Genomic DNA, 15985 nt, shown 5'->3' with positions numbered 1-15985 from the left:
CTGCACCCTGGCCAGGGGCGGACTTGCCTATAGGGAACTCTGGAGGATTCCCGGTAGGCCTCTGCACCCTGGCCAGGGCGGACTTGCCTATAGGGATTTCCCGGTAGGCCTCTGCACCCTGGTCAGGGGTGGACTGGCCTATAGGGAACTCTGGAGGTTTCCCGGTAGGACTCTGAACCCTGGGCAGGGGCGTACTTGCCTATAGGGAACTCTGGAGATTTCCCGGTAGGCCTCTGCACCCTGGCCAGGGATGGACTGGCCTATAGGGAACTCTGGAGGTTTCCCGGTAGGACTCTGAACCCTGGCTAGGGGAGAACTTGCCTATAGGGAACTCTGGAGATTTCCCGGTGGGCATCTGCACCCTGGCCAGGGATGGACTGGCCTATAGGGAACTCGCCTGTAGGAAACTCTGGAGATTTCCCGGTAGGCATCTGCACACTGACCAGGGATGGACTGGCTCACAGGGAACTCTGGAGGTTTCCTGGTAGGCCTCTGCACCCTGGCCAGGGGTGGACTGGTCTATAGGGAACTCTGGAGATTTCCCGGTGGGCATCTGCACCCTGGCCAGGGATGGACTGGCCTACAGGGAACTCGCCTGTAGGAAACTCTGGAGATTTCCCGGTAGGCCTCTGCACACTGACCAGGGATGGACTGGCTCACAGGGAACTCTGGAGGTTTCCTGGTAGGCCTCTGCACCCTGGCCAGGGGTGGACTGGTCTATAGGGAACTCTGGAGATTTCCCGGTGGGCATCTGCACCCTGGCCAGGGATGGACTGGCCTACAGGGAACTCGCCTGTAGGAAACTCTGGAGATTTCCCGGTAGGCCTCTGCACACTGACCAGGGATGGACTGGCTCACAGGGAACTCTGGAGGTTTCCTGGTAGGCCTCAGCACCCTGGTCAGGGGTGGACTGGCCGATAGGGCACTCTGGAGATTTCCTGGTATGCCTCTGCACCCTGGCCAGGGGTGGACTGGCCTATAGGGAACTCTGGAGGTTTCCCTGTAGGCATCTGCACCCTGGCCAGGGATGGACTGGCCTATAGGGAACTCTGGAGGTTTCCTGATAGGACTCTGCACCCTGGCCAGGGATGGACTGGCTCACAGGGAACTCTGGAGGTTTCCTGGTAGGCCTCTGCACCCTGGCCAGGGGTGGACTGGCCTATAGGGAACTCTGGAGGTTTCCCGTTAGGCCTCGGCACCCTGGGTCCCTGCTGTGTGGTATTTCCAAATGTTCCCATAGGAAAAGGGTTGGGCATACGGAACATGTGTAATGGAGGGGCATTTTGAACATTATTTCCAGGGCCTCTGTTGGTTCCCAGTCCACCTCTGGTTAGAGCTGGCTGTTTTAGTTTGTGTTTGTCGCAAAAGAGGATTTCTCACGTTGTTGACACATTGTCACTCACCTGAGGGCTACACGTTAACCGTGTCACTTTAGACTAGCTCAAAGCAGGTCCGAAATTGCCTTGGTAAAAAGAATACCCAAATAAGCAGGCTCGCGCCAGTAGAGCCATTCATACTAGATGCCTGCATTTGTGCATTTAAGTGAGTCCATACAACAGGCACAGTGCCTGCTTGCTTATGAATAGAGCAGGAACACCTCCTGCCGACACATGGATCACGCTGTTCGGGGGAAGGAATTGAGCCGGAACACGCAAGACCGCCGTTCTGTGGAGCCACGAGGTCCAAAGTCCCAAAGCTGAGGCAGCTCTCTACCCCTGATTGTTCTCAGTCTCCTCAGTGCTTTTGAAATCTGGAGGCCTGCGGCAATATGCGACTGGTTTACAAACTGCATCTGACAGTCGTCCTTTGGTCACCCCAGCAGCCCAAGCCCAAACAGCGAAACTTGGTTCTGAAGGATAGCTCAGCGGCAACGTGCTCGCCTTGGAAGCAAAACGTCACGGATCGATCTCCGGGTCCGTGCTTAGAAACCTCTGGCTATTAAGTGCGTCATAAATAACGTATCATAACAAAACAGTCCACAGTTGTATGTATCTCCTGTACTTTGCACACATTTTACTGTTATGGTGAGTCCTCCAATAGATGAAATGAGCACCATACCCAGTGTGCATTGCATGCTCAGAAGGAATGCATGCTTGAATTACTATCACAGGCATTTGTGATAAATTGTCTGGCATGCTTTAATTCCCAAAATGCACTTTGTATGCAAAGCGGCCAGAATCCAACGTTCAATGCGCCCACATTATTGGACAACTAGCCCCGCCCCTAAATCCCCCCAACACTACTCTGGAAATCTGTGACCCACAACCCTGTGCTCCCACCCACTCACCTCCGAAGAAGGGCAGTGGACGTTCTCCAGTAAAGTTGGTCCATTCCCAGGACTGGCGTTATTGTTTAGCGCGTTGGTAGGCATGTTATTCTGTCTGCTCTCTGTGCAGCGGCAGGGAAGGTGCGCCCAGGTGGCGTTAGAAAATCCAATGCAGGTCAAACTGTAGCTGAGTATGACATGGGCCCTCATTAGGACCCTGGCGGTAAGGGGTTTACGCCAGCGTTAGCTGCGCCGACCCCTTACCGCCAACTACGAGTTCCCAAAGCGCCATGGTCACTTCTACGCCCGCTTTTTGCGGGCGTAAAAATCCATGGCGCTATGGGACCTTGGTGTTAATTACGCCACCGTAATGTACGGTGGCGTAATTAACGCCTTCCCCACTCCCATTGAGCCCTATGGGGCCGAAATGGGAATGGGGAAGGGTAAATGGGTCAATGGGGACTTACCGCCCCGCCAACCTCGGAATGGGGCGGTAAGTCCGCCATCCGCCATGGCGTAAACGGACTTTACGCCATGGCGGAAAAGTCCGTCGATGGCGGAAAAAATCCGCCAGGGTCGTAATGAGGGCCATGGAGTGTTGTTGGCTTGCGTGAGTCCAAAAATGGGCAACTTCAACAAGTCATGCATTGTTGAAATACCATGACACCCCTGATGGCGAAGGGATCCACGTGGCCTTCTTCCTTCAGTGGAGTCATGTGAACCTAGCTGCCCGATGGAATGCGGTTAGTGGGGAAACAGACAACTCAGCCCATTTCTACCAACACAAAAGCAAATTATTCTGTATTAGTACCAGGCGAGGGACAATCAGATTGTATCAATGATATGATTGGTTATTTATAATGTGCTTAATACCCAGAGTTTTCTAAGCGCAGACCCGGGGATCAAACCTGTGTTTCTTCGTGTCGTCTTGCTTTCAAGGCGAGCACGTTGCCCCTGAGCTATCCTCCCTAGACAATCGATCTGATTGTCCCTCGCTGGTTCATTACCTGGCCGACAAAAACTCACCTGCTGCGCTTCACTTCGGAGCTCTGTATCTCACAGAGTTCCCTCCTTCCCTTTCTTTGTCCAGTCGCCATGGAAAGGGAGAAGGGACTACATATAGTCCCTTTGCACCTTTCCATGGTGGTCATTTTCTTTGTTTTCTTTTTTTTCTATCTTTTTAATGGCCACCATGGAAAGGGAGAAGGGACTACACGTCCATGGTGGGCATTTATTTTTGCATTGTTTTTGCTTGAGTTGAGAAACGGTTCACATGCCGTTTCTCAACTCGCGTAAAACACTATTGGTACCCCAGTGCAATGCGCTTGGGTACTACTAGCAATAGAACCCTCGGAGGGGGCATTACCAGTTGGGTAATACCCACAGGGCTATGTGAAAGTCTTCGCTTTGCTCTGGCTTGTCACTATCGCCCCGGGGCATTACCTGACCGGTAATGCCCCACTCCTCAGGTTGTAATGCTTTAATGTGACATAAGCAGACATATAAGTAGCCCAATTGTTGTTAAATGTTTCTGTTCTGAAATGCCCCAAAGTTCCCCGAAGTAGTGATAAAGAGGCATCGCAACACTATACAAATCACAATCTCAAACAATGATTCTTTAGAATTCTCTTCCTGGTGCCTGCCATGACCGATCTGGTACTGTGATATTTTCGCAGTACTCCACGAACGCAAATTAGATTTTTGGTCAGAACTATTTATGTACAAATGTAATGTACATGTGATGTACACATCACAGCTCCTAAACATAAATGACTCCTCGCAACACCTGCACTTTCTTTGCCAGTCAGTAGAGGTTCCTTCCATGAACATTAGCACGTTTATGTTTGCATATTAAATTGGAGACATAAAAAATGCATGTTGGTTGCAGCAATAGCTGCCAAACGTTTTCGAAGAATGGAGGCCTGCTGCTGTGTCTTTGGGCCAAAGCTTCTTATCACTTCATTCTGACCCAAAGACAGGGAGGAGGTGCAGCGTGGTATGAGGTCAGGTCTCTCACACGCTCCCTAGGCCTCGTGGAGACTAAGCATCCCAGGAAAGCTGGTCTACCAGAGCATTACCAGAGCTATGAGCTGCCTGGAGACAGTACAGTGTGGGAGCTGCAGAGCAACACTCCAAACTTACGTCCGTGACCATACCGAGTGCAGCGCCGGCTCATGGTGCACCCAGTGGGTGCGGCCGAGTGGGAGCTGCAGGGCCACACTCCAGATGTACGTCCACGACCACACAGAGTGCAGCACCGGTTCATGGTGCGCCCAGGGGGTGCGGCCGCACAAGGGCATCCCCCTGGCACAGCAAATAAAGGGCGCCTTGCCTACAGTTTACATAACACTGAGCTGGAGGCTTCAGCTCAGTGTCATGTAAACTAAGTATCAGTCTTGCCTTGCACCTTTTAAAGTAGAATACCACGCCCTTAAACACACTTTACAAGAACAGCAGGGGACTCTGTTCTATTCTTGGACTGATACTATGAAGAACAAGTATCAGTTGAACAACAGAACTGAGCATCCTGCTGCTTCATATCTAAAGGCGGGGAGGGAGCGCACCGGAAATTCTCACACAGGATGCTGGCAGACCTTGGGCCGGCACTGCCCGAGTGTGGTGACTTCAGAACTCGAGTACAGGCCTAAACCTTTACACCGTGAAGCATGCCTGGTCCCTAATGCTGATATGAAAGTATAAGGAGACGCAACGCTTTGCAATACTAATGCCCCATTTTCTATAGGGAACTCCAAGACCCTAAAAAGTGATGGGAGAGAGGGGCCCACCAAATCTTCCACGAGGAGACTGCTGGATTAATTATCCCTCTGGATCACCTATCCTGGGGGCAGACAGCAAAGTAAAACCTGGATGTATGCAAACGATGTAAAAAGAAGACACAGTGGCCACCTGAGCTTGCAGGTCTATGCTTGTTAATTGTTGTACCTTATCCGCCACTATCAAGAGTATACTGGCAAAAGGGAGTGCAGCGAACGAGCGATGCAGATTGAAAGCTCTGAAGGAACGTGCTAGGAATTGCAATCTAGCATTTGTTTAGAACCCTGGCTTTTTAACATTTTTATTAATGAACATGATGCAGGTAATTCCATCTCAGAAAGAGTGATCTGCTAACCAGATCTCCCTTTATCTAAGCTCCATGCCAAAAGCATAGTGTACTCCCGTCACCTGCTGGATCAGTATCCATGAAGTCTGCTGAAAAACAAACTGAAAGCACTGCTGTATGTTATTGCAATACTCCTTTCTTTCCTCCTGTAAGAATTGATACCACCCATACAAGGAAGTCTAAAACAAACATACAGTCTGATCTCAAGTCATCCTCAAAGAATACTGCGAAGAAGATTGGTGGAGTTATACAAACTACTCCTTTGCCAAGTACAGAAGGTACTGAGAAGAGGAGGCCCAGAGGAGGCATGATGAATACCAATGGACACAAAGGATTGTGACACTCCGTTGGGGAGGACCCAGCTGTATGACATAAAAATGGAGAAAAGCCTCAAAGAAGAGCAAAGCAGACAATAAGTCTGGCAGACCCAGGAAGTTCCATCCTGGAAGCAAGAAGGTATGTTGGGGAAGCAAACCTCCAGTCCGGAGGATGCCGACAGCCAGTTGCAGGAGTCCTTTGCAGGATGACGCAGAGAAGGCCTGACTGGAAACTGGGAAACGTCCGGCAGTGGCGTGACCTCTAGGAGGTCGACTGAGCGGTCCATTAACTGCGCTGACGCCGCCTGGCTGGAAAACCTGCAGAGGCAAAGCAAGGCAGCTGGGAGTGAAATGAAAAGCAAGAAGGGCATTCAGCGGGAATGCAGCGACCCAATGCCCCAGGAGGAAGAAGCAGTGACATTTCCCCACCAGAGAATCCTGGGAAGAATTGCAAATATTGATAAAAACTGTTGCAGGAAGTTATCCAAAGGGAGGATAGCTCAAGGGGCAACGTGCTCGCCTTGGAAACACGACGACACGGAGCACCACAGGTTCGATCCCCAGGTCTGCGCTTAGAAACCTCGGGTATTAAGTGCATTCTAAATAACCTATCATATCATATCATATTAAAGATAGCCTGTAGCTGAACCAACTGAACCTGGGAAGGGTGTAATTCCCCTGGTTTATCACATAATTGTTGAATAAGAAACGAAGGCAAAAGGTTACCAAACAGCAGTCAAGAAACTGACCAAGTTAACCAGGAGAAGCTTGCTGTTGCTGAACTTCTAGACCAGGAGAAGGGAGTCATCATCCTCGGTGTTCTCTTCAAGTGCAGAAACTGAGCTGTTACCAAAGAGTAACAGAAATACACCCATGGGGCTGATCCCATTGAACCAGGAGAAGGGAGTTATTCTCCTGGAACTATTTATGTTAATGTCTTTTTTTAGTGGTAGGAATAGAGAAGGCTAGTTTGGACAGATGAGGGAAACTTTGAGTCTTACAACCACACTGATGATGAGCACCCCATTATTCTTTAGTTACGTAGGGAAAACCCTTTAGAAATAGGAAAGGATAGGCCTTTTTATTTATTATTTATATAAAAGTCATTGTCACCCCTGTGTCGGCCTCCTTACGCCAGCACATCATATATGGTGTTAGTAGTGGAATCTGGCCTGACTGATAACATTCGGGGTACCCTTCAGTTTAGTAATATTACTCCTAGAGCTTCAAATCCAGCAGTCGCTACAACTGAGTCTATTGGTCTTGATATTTGTAATAGCAGTGAAGTTGCTATTGAAGTGGGAGAATGACAATTGATCCACACCAGCCTCATTCTGTCCCCTCCAGATGAAACTTATATACAGCTGGTCTCTAGGTCAGGTCTAGCTTGGAAATATGACCTGGATGTCATGGCTGGTGTAATAGATTCCGACTACCAACATGACATAAAATTCTTAATCCATAACCATGGGGCACAGGCTAAAAAAGTTAATATAGGAGAAAGGATTGCTCAAGGGATCTTAGAGAGCACAGTCTTTCTCATACCAGTAGAGATCCAGGAACAGGACATTACCAAAAGAGGTAACAAAGGTTTTGGGGAGTCGGACATAGTAATACCAGAGAAATCTTCACCTCCCTCTGAAGAGATAGAGCTCATTCTCAATTTACCATTTGCCCAACTCTGACGAATCAACTTCCGGGGCACCAGTGGTCCAGGGATGAATATCGGTTTCCAAACCATCAATCAACCCCACACTTCTAGTACACCAGAAGGGATCTGAACAGATTAGAAACACAGTTAAATTATAAACCTCCTTGTCCAATTTTGGTAATGTGGACGGAATGGCAGGCTTATCTCAGCAAGGTCATGGATCGTTGGATAGTTTCAAAACAGTGAAAATGCAATTATTACCCAATGATAAAAGGGACTGTCCAGAAAAGGTTGTATACACATATCTACTTTATTAATATCACAACAGACAGTTTTAGCACACTAGAAAATGCAGCCAACCTTGTAAAGGAAAGAAGAAGACAGAAAGTTTCAAAGAAGGAAAAGGAATGCACTCTCGATTCTGACAAGAGCGTAGTCAGTATTGCAATAGCTCAAGGATACTTGGTTTCAACACAAAGGGAGTAATGGGTCGTACAATGTTACTAGGGTCCTTCAGAGAAGGACCAGGGTGATAGAACCACAATGTGCCTTGTGCTGTAGGCAGGGATGTCATTTCACCAAAATGCCAGTGGTAGCCGAAGTGACATCACATGATCTTTGACCTCTGATGCAATCACAGGAAGTGGTGTCATTTTACCCCACCCCGAGGTGACATCATGGGAAGCGATGGAACACAACCTTTCACCCCTTGACAAAACAGGAAGTGGCATCACATAGCATTGTTCCTACCTACACTATGGAAAATATGGTTATGATATCACTGTAAAGTGATATACATTTCATACAAGAATGTATCTCCATATGTATCATTAATATCAGTGCGTATAGGCCCATTTACCAAATTTCTGTGAATGCAAGCAGATGTCCAAGGACAAGCGATAATAATGTGTCATTATATAGCACTTACGCTTAAGTGCTTCAAATAGAACAAATATACATACAATTTCACCCAACCCGAGTTGGTACTCATTTATCAACCTCAGCAGGACGAAAGGCTGAGTTGACCTTGCCGGGAGCACAACCTGCAACCTGCAGATCACAGGCACATTGCAGCAGTGAGTCTCAAACCCATTGAGCTCTCTTGACGGCTATAGCTATCAGAAAACCAGCCACTCCAGAACCAAAGAGCCACATGCTTCTGGCCCAAAGAGCCACATGCTGCTGGCCACAGCCCAGGATCACCAATATATACATATATATATATATGTATATATATATATATATAACTTTTTTTTAGGGGTAGCATGGGAGACCACACGGGTAGCAAGGGAGACCTCAGGGGTCAGAGATGTGACCCCTGGTGACCCCTAAATAATGTCCATGGCGTAGGAGTTCTTTTTCGCTCAACAGTATCGAGTCATTTTCAGAGCGCTTTGCAGCTTCTGGAACCGAGTTCAAGACAGGAGACAGCTGCGAGTATCAGGTGGCAGGCAGTCCGGCGAGCGAAACTGGATAGACGGCTGCAGGCTGGCCCACATGGTGGCTCGGGATCAGAAATCGTTGCCTCAGTGCTGGTGGGTGGTTCTGAAGCACTGGTTGAGGCATCTTAGTCGGCTTTAGCGACTGTGGCATAACCACAGTCAGTGGTGCAGTCGGTTGCAGCTCAAGGGGCTCTACTGTCCCAAAAATGTCCTTTAAGGCAGATGTTGGTAAATTCTTGTCGATGCACTCCTCCTAGCTTCTTCACTAGGCTCATGTCATCCTTTATGGCGGATGGGCCAAAGCTGAGGAGACTGTTGCAGGCAGCTGCCTTGTTCTTGGTTTGGTTCAGGGACTCTCTGGCACTTCCCACCTAGGAAGCTTGCAGCAGAGCCTAGCAGGGCACGCTGTGAGCTGGCTGGGTACCAGTTCTTGAGCTGCTCGAGGATCCTCTGGATACGGTATCTTCCTCTGTTACCTGAGAGATGTTTAGGGGAGTGGTCTCTTCCCTCTTGGAGGCCCTGGCCTTCCTTCACTGCCAGAGGATGTAAAGCAGACTGTACCTTCAGCCAGGGTCCAATGATGAGTTCTTCTTTCTGCTTCTGGTGACGCCTTCAGATAATCTGCCAAAAGAGGGGCTCGGCCCTCTTAAAGACAAATAGACCACAGTTATTTGCAGGGGCAGCTGTGAATTTTTTAACTGGAGATGCGTAAATATATGTCCCAGATATGCCACAGTGACCGAGTTTAGCCAGGGAACCCGCACAAATAAAGGGGGCCTCACGGGGGTTTTCCCCTCGAGAGTAGTTTTAAAATAATGGGTCAAAATCGTGCATTTTTTAACACACTTTTTAGAAAAATTGGGTCAAAAGCCAAACAGTATGCAATTGGTTTTGTAAGGTAACTCCAAGTCACCAACAGTGAACAGGAGCATTCTTCCAACATATTTTCACGATGCCTTTTTGCACAATATGTGCCAGTTTAAAAATGTTCGCACTGGCTGTGCCGATACATTTCCATGCTGACTGCACCATTATACCCCAGTATTCCCATATAAGAAAATACTTATGTTTTCTTTGTGCATAATGGCAGTAATGATACTATAAGAAAACATGTCCGTGTTTGTTCTGCCAATATATAGCAGTATCCCCACGTAAGAATATACTCCAGTTGGCTTTACCATTAAAAATGCATGCCAAGGTATGAAAACATGTCCAAACTGGCTATACTTAAATGCCAGTTGAGCAACATAATAACACTTATCATGCTTGCTTTATCAAAGATCCCCAATACAAAATATCATATCGCAAGCAGAAATTGCTAGATTAGTTGCATAAAAGTGACAGTCTAGCTTCATAATAACACTTATCAAATACAAAATGTCATACCACAATAACAAATTAATAGACTGGCTGTATTGAAATGCCAGTCTGGCTACATAAAAACCCTTAATGTCATGCCACAGTAAGAATAATACCACTGATCCTGCTTGTTTTATCAAAGATGCCTAATACAAATTGTCATGCCTCAGTAAGTAAAGGCTAGACAGGTTGCATAAAAAATGTCAGTCTCGCTGCGTAATGACACTTATCATGCTTGCTTTACCCAAGATGCCCAATAAAAAATGTCTCACCACAATAAAGAATGGCTAGACTTGCTGCATTGAAATGCAAGCCTAGCTATACATTAACACTTATCATGTTTGCTTTATCAATGCTGCCCAATATAAAATGCCTTACCAGAATAAGAAATGGATAGACTGGCTGCATTAAAATGCAAGTCTATCTACATAATACCACACTTATCATGCTTTCTGTATCAACTATGCCCAGTAAAAAATATCATGCCTGCTCCATGGTCTTCCAGCACCTTGCACTCAGTCATAATCACATTAATGATTAATGTGATTATGTGTGATTGCGAGTCACTGGGGAGTGCAGGGGGCAATGTGTGTCAGGAGCTGGAGTCCCAGGGTACAGCCGTGGCATTTTTCTACTGGGCGTAGATGCAAAGAAAAAACTGCCATGCCCACCCCCTGATGCCCCGACCGCCTCACAGACACACACTAATTGTGTGCGTGCAAGATGCTGGGTGACAGTCATGTATTTTATACTGGGCTTCTATCAGATGGCCATTAATGCATGGCATTCCTCCCCTCATTGCCCTCCAGTGCCTCACATACACAATTGTGTGTACATGCGAGGTGCTGGTGGGCGTAGGGGTCAAGCTTGATAATGCATGTGATTCGAAAGGAATCCCAGCGGACTGGGCTGGCATTCTTTACCGGGCAATGCCCAGTAAAAAATGCAATGCCTGTCCCCTGTGCTCCACTGGCTCACAGGCACACAATGAATGTGTTTTTGTGTATGCAAGGTGAAGGGGAGCACTGGGGTGGGGCATTTATTTTTACTGGACATCTATCATAGATGCCCAGTAAAAAAAATACACGCCTGTCCCCTGGACCTCACAGCGCCAAAAAAACACACACAATCAACCTCACAGCGCCAAAAAAACACACACAATCAACTTGATTATGTGTGTATGCGAGGTGCTGAGGTGCCCAGTGGATGGGCATGGTATTTTTGACTACACATCTATGATAGATGTCCAGTAAACCAATGCTATCAGTGTCCACTGGGCCCCACAGCGCCAAACACACACACACAATCAAAGTGATTATGTGTGTATGCTAGGTGCTGTGGGGTTAGGGGGGCAGGTATGGTATTTTTTTACTAGACATCTATCATAAATCTCCAGTAAAGAAAATACCATCCCTGTCCCCGGGACCCCACAGCACCTCAGACGGAGAGCTGATTTTGGTCGGTGGGGATGGGGATTGTGCAACAAATGCATTTTTTAAATGCCTTTGTTGTACAAACCTCCTACCCACACTCGCCAATATCGGCTCAGACCAGCACAAACAAACACACACTTACACAACATACACAGAGCAAGCAATCACTGTCTCATTCACACAAGCACCCATCATGCGCTCACTCATAAGACAAACATAAATGAACATACAAATACACACATTTACACAACATAAACAAAGCAAGCACTCTGTTTCATTTACACGAGCACCCATCTTGCACCCACTCATACACACATCCAAACACATATTTAAATTATAAATAAATGAACATACAAACACACACATTTACACAACATGATCTGGCAAATGTATATATAGAAAGTAAATGTTCTGTAACTATGTGTACTTAAGATGTAAATAACTGTTGTTTTTCTTCTGCGTTTATGTAAATGTCTGTATCCAAGTGTCATGTAAATGTTTGTAACCAAGCAACATGTAATGCGCCCAGATACCCCAAGGTTCGGAGCGCTATATAAATGAATAAACAAACAAACAAACATACACACAGCAAGCACTCTCTGTCTCATTCACATGAGCACCCATCGTTCACTCACTCATAACACAAGCATACAAACATCCATACACATATTTAAATAATAATTAAATGAACATCCAAACACACATTTATGCAACATACACACAGAAAGCTCTCTGTTTCATTCACCTTAGCACTCATGATGCACTCACTCATAACACAAGCATACATGCATCCATACACATATTTAAATAATTAATAAATGAACATTCAAGCACACACATTTAAACAACATGCACACAGCAATCACACTCTCATGCACACCAGCATCCAGCATCATACATTCATTCACCTAACAACACAAGCATGCACACATCCACACGCATCATTTAAATTAAAAAAAAACATGAACATAAACAAACTTACCTTCTCTCGCAGGTCTTTCCTCTCCAGTGCTCATGCCCCTGCTAGCATGAACAGGAATCAGGAAGTGTCCTAGTTTCTGCACATGCATGCAGGGGCCTTACCATGGGTGACGAGACACCCCACTCCAGCCTGCTCTGTCTGTATGTGCGAGAAGGCGCAGGTGCCCCCCTCGCACATACAGACATGCAGTTCCCCATCCAGCATTTCCAATGAGCCATGCAAGGCTGGGGAAGCAAAACACCCCCAGCCTTGCATTGCTCATTGAGCTTGCATGGCTAGTGAACTGTAACTGTCAAAGCGAAACAGTGTTTCCATTTGACAGTTAAGAGCACTCCCTCAACTGAAAAAAACAGCTGAGGGAGTGCTTATATTTCACTGGGCTGTCTCCTCTCTAATAGGTGAGAAGGGGGACAAGACCCGGTGGGTGATGCCCCCTTGCCCATTATGGACAAGCCACCCCTGGGGATAGGTGTAGGCTAAACCTACTTTAATGAACCAATCCTGGGTCCCCACCAACAAAATCCTGTATGCGTGAGGCCATAACCAGAGTGATTTGTAACAGAAAAGGTAATGGGTGAAAACGTGTAATACTAAGTTCCACCCATCTTCCTGTCTGTTGTGGATCAACGGGTGTCTGGTTAATGGAGCTCTCTATGGTTCCTGACTAAAACGGCAGGTCTCCCTTGAAGCTGCAGCGAGACCAGACTTTGTGGCTCCATCAAACCACATACTCATATCTTCTGAATGGGGTCTCCCTGCAGGGATGACTACTGTAAACATGCAGTCCCAGACATGACATTTCACTGTCAATCTATACTGAGGGCGGGAGCTGACATGGGGTTTACACAGTTGCATATAAAAGGGTGTGGGGGTTTCCTGTCTCCTTTGTTAACCTCTACAGCCAGGCCCCATGTGGGCCTGTTTGATTAAAACTCAGGTTAGTATGTGAATGCTGCCACCAGCTACAAGGCTAAACAAAAGTATATGGTGGATCCATGGAGCCTTTGTTAATTAATTAGGGTAGCCATGGCAGGAGAAGGTTTGGCACTCCCAATTCTGGAGTGCCATCATGTACTACACCTGTCAGATTCCAACTAAATATGGGAGGGGTCAGTGACTCTAGGCTTGCCCACACAGAGTACATCGGTCTATGTGTATGTCATGCGGTGAGCATAGGAAAATGTGTGCAGATAAGCCCCACGCATTTTCTGGAGGTTTATATACAATAATTCAATATCATTTAAAATGTCAAAAAAGCCTTGGCGAGTGCACACTCACTGTACGGATGGTCAAATTCCTCACATACCCCTCAGCCTCAACATATGAACCTCCAATCTACTGAGGGTCTGGTTCATCATCAAGGTGAAAGTGCTGGCTGAGGTCACATCCATTTCTATGCTGGGAGCCTGGCTTGTGCTGGATGTCCATATCTAATCCCTGTAGGGATATGGCCCATCGCAAAAGCTTAGGGTTCTCCCCTTTAATGGCTCTTAACCATCAAAGAGGCCAATTGTCTGTCTGGATCGTAAAGTACAACCCAAAGATGCAGAGATCCAGCTTCTTTACGGCCCACTCAAGCACGTAAGCCTCTCTTTCAACGATGGCCCAGTTCCTTTCCTTTTTATCAATCGCCTGCTAATGTAGGAGGCAGGTTGCTCTACCCCCTTGAGAGTTCATTTGAACTAACACTACTCCAATTCCAAAAACACAGGCGTCTGTGTGGATAATGAACTCCTGGCCATAGTCTGGCACTTTCAGAACTGGGTCCCTGCACAATCCATTCTTTAACTCCTGAAAGGAGGTTTGACAGGAAGGGGTCCAAGTTACCTTCTTTGTTATTTTCTTGAAAATGACATCATTCAGGGGCATGCAATGGTACCATATCCCTGATGAATGACCGGTAGTACCCGGTGAGACCTAGAAAGGATCTCCCCTGCGTATGTGTGGCGAGGATGTCCCAATCCTTCACAGCATAGACCTTCAATTAGAGATGTTGTTTCTTACCTCCTCTGACTAGGTGGCCTAGGTAAGTCACTGTGCCCTGTGCTATGTGGCACGTTGCTGCCTTGATAGTCAGACCTTAATTCTGCAGATCCTGAAGTAATTGTTTCAGGTGGGATACGTGATTCTCCCAGGTGTGGCTGAATACAGCAATGTCATCTAAAAAGGTGACACAGATTTTTTGCAGCCAAGACAAAACCTGGTTAACTATCCGCTGAAAAGTGGCAGAGGCATTCTTCAATTCGAAGGGAATCGCAGTGAACTGATATTGTCCTTCTGGGGTTGATAATGCTGACCACTCTCTCCTCCATTTGTAAAGCCAACCTAACAGTACCCTGCCGTCAGACCAAAGGTACTCATGTGCTTGGCATCGCAAAGCTTGTCAATGATCTCATCTGCCCAAGGAATGGGGTGAGTATCTGTCTTTGTGACAGAATTGAGCACCCTGAAATCCACACGAAAGAAAATGTCAGTCTTCCCACAACTGGTAATATTAGGGACCAATACTGCTGGGTAGCAAAGGGGCTGTGAGATGTCTCTATCACTCCCAGGGACAACATCTTGGAAATGTCCTCCTTTATAGTGTATCTGATCGGACATACAGTGAATCTGACTCTTCACCGGCTTACTGTCTCCAGTGTCCACATCATGGGTGCACCAATCTATGCAACCTGGAGTTGGAAAACAGACTCGCAATCTGTCCCAGTAACCGGCAACAGTCTGTGAGTTACATTTCTGACAAGTCCTTTGCAAGGTTGACACCTTCAACTGACCCATCTGTGGCTTCAGTGGTCTGGGAGGGGATCGGCCTCCTCCTCAGTCTCTCTGTCAGTCACTATTGCTATGACCAAGTTATCGCGGCTATAAAAGGGTTTTAGCCGGTTGATGTTAAAGACCCTTCACGTCTGTTAAGGTCCTTTCATGTCAATGAGATAGTTCACCTCACTGACTTTTCCCAGCACACAGTATGGCCCAGTTCACTTGTCCTGAAGGGCACTGGGTTTGACAGGCTCCATAATCCACACCCACCGGCATGCAGAATAGGCTGTCACTGTTGCCTTCTGTTTGTGCCAGTGCTTCATCAGCTCCTGACTGGCCTATAGATTTATCGTAGACTGTTCCATGTACTTTGCCATTCTAGACCGAAGACTAAGTACATAGTCCATCACACCTCATGTAGGGGATGAGGGGTTGCACTCCCATCCCTCTTTCACTAGACTGAGGGAACCTCGTACAGGGTGTCCAAACAGAAGCTCAAAGGGGCTAAAACCTACTCCATTCTGTGGCACCTTCCTATAGGCGAACAGAAGACATGGTAGGAGAATATCCCATTTTCTCCTCAGGTGCTTTCCAAAGCCACCTATCAGACCTTTCAGGATCTTGTTGACCCGCTCAATAAGCCCATTTGTTTGT

The 15985-nt window shown here is 47.1% G+C and overlaps 1 protein-coding gene across 4 annotated transcripts in view; it reads right to left on the bottom strand.

The window, feature by feature from the left end:
• KCNT1 (potassium sodium-activated channel subfamily T member 1) overlaps positions 1-15985 on the bottom strand; it is a 2308650-nt gene that overhangs the window by 2186401 nt on the left and 106264 nt on the right. The window lies entirely within an intron of this gene.

Source organism: Ambystoma mexicanum, chromosome 8, assembly GCF_040938575.1.
Source record: "Ambystoma mexicanum isolate Mex_15411 chromosome 8, UKY_AmexF1_1, whole genome shotgun sequence".
Classification (NCBI taxonomy): domain Eukaryota; kingdom Metazoa; phylum Chordata; class Amphibia; order Caudata; family Ambystomatidae; genus Ambystoma; species Ambystoma mexicanum.
This window is presented reverse-complemented; position numbering and strand designations above follow the sequence as displayed.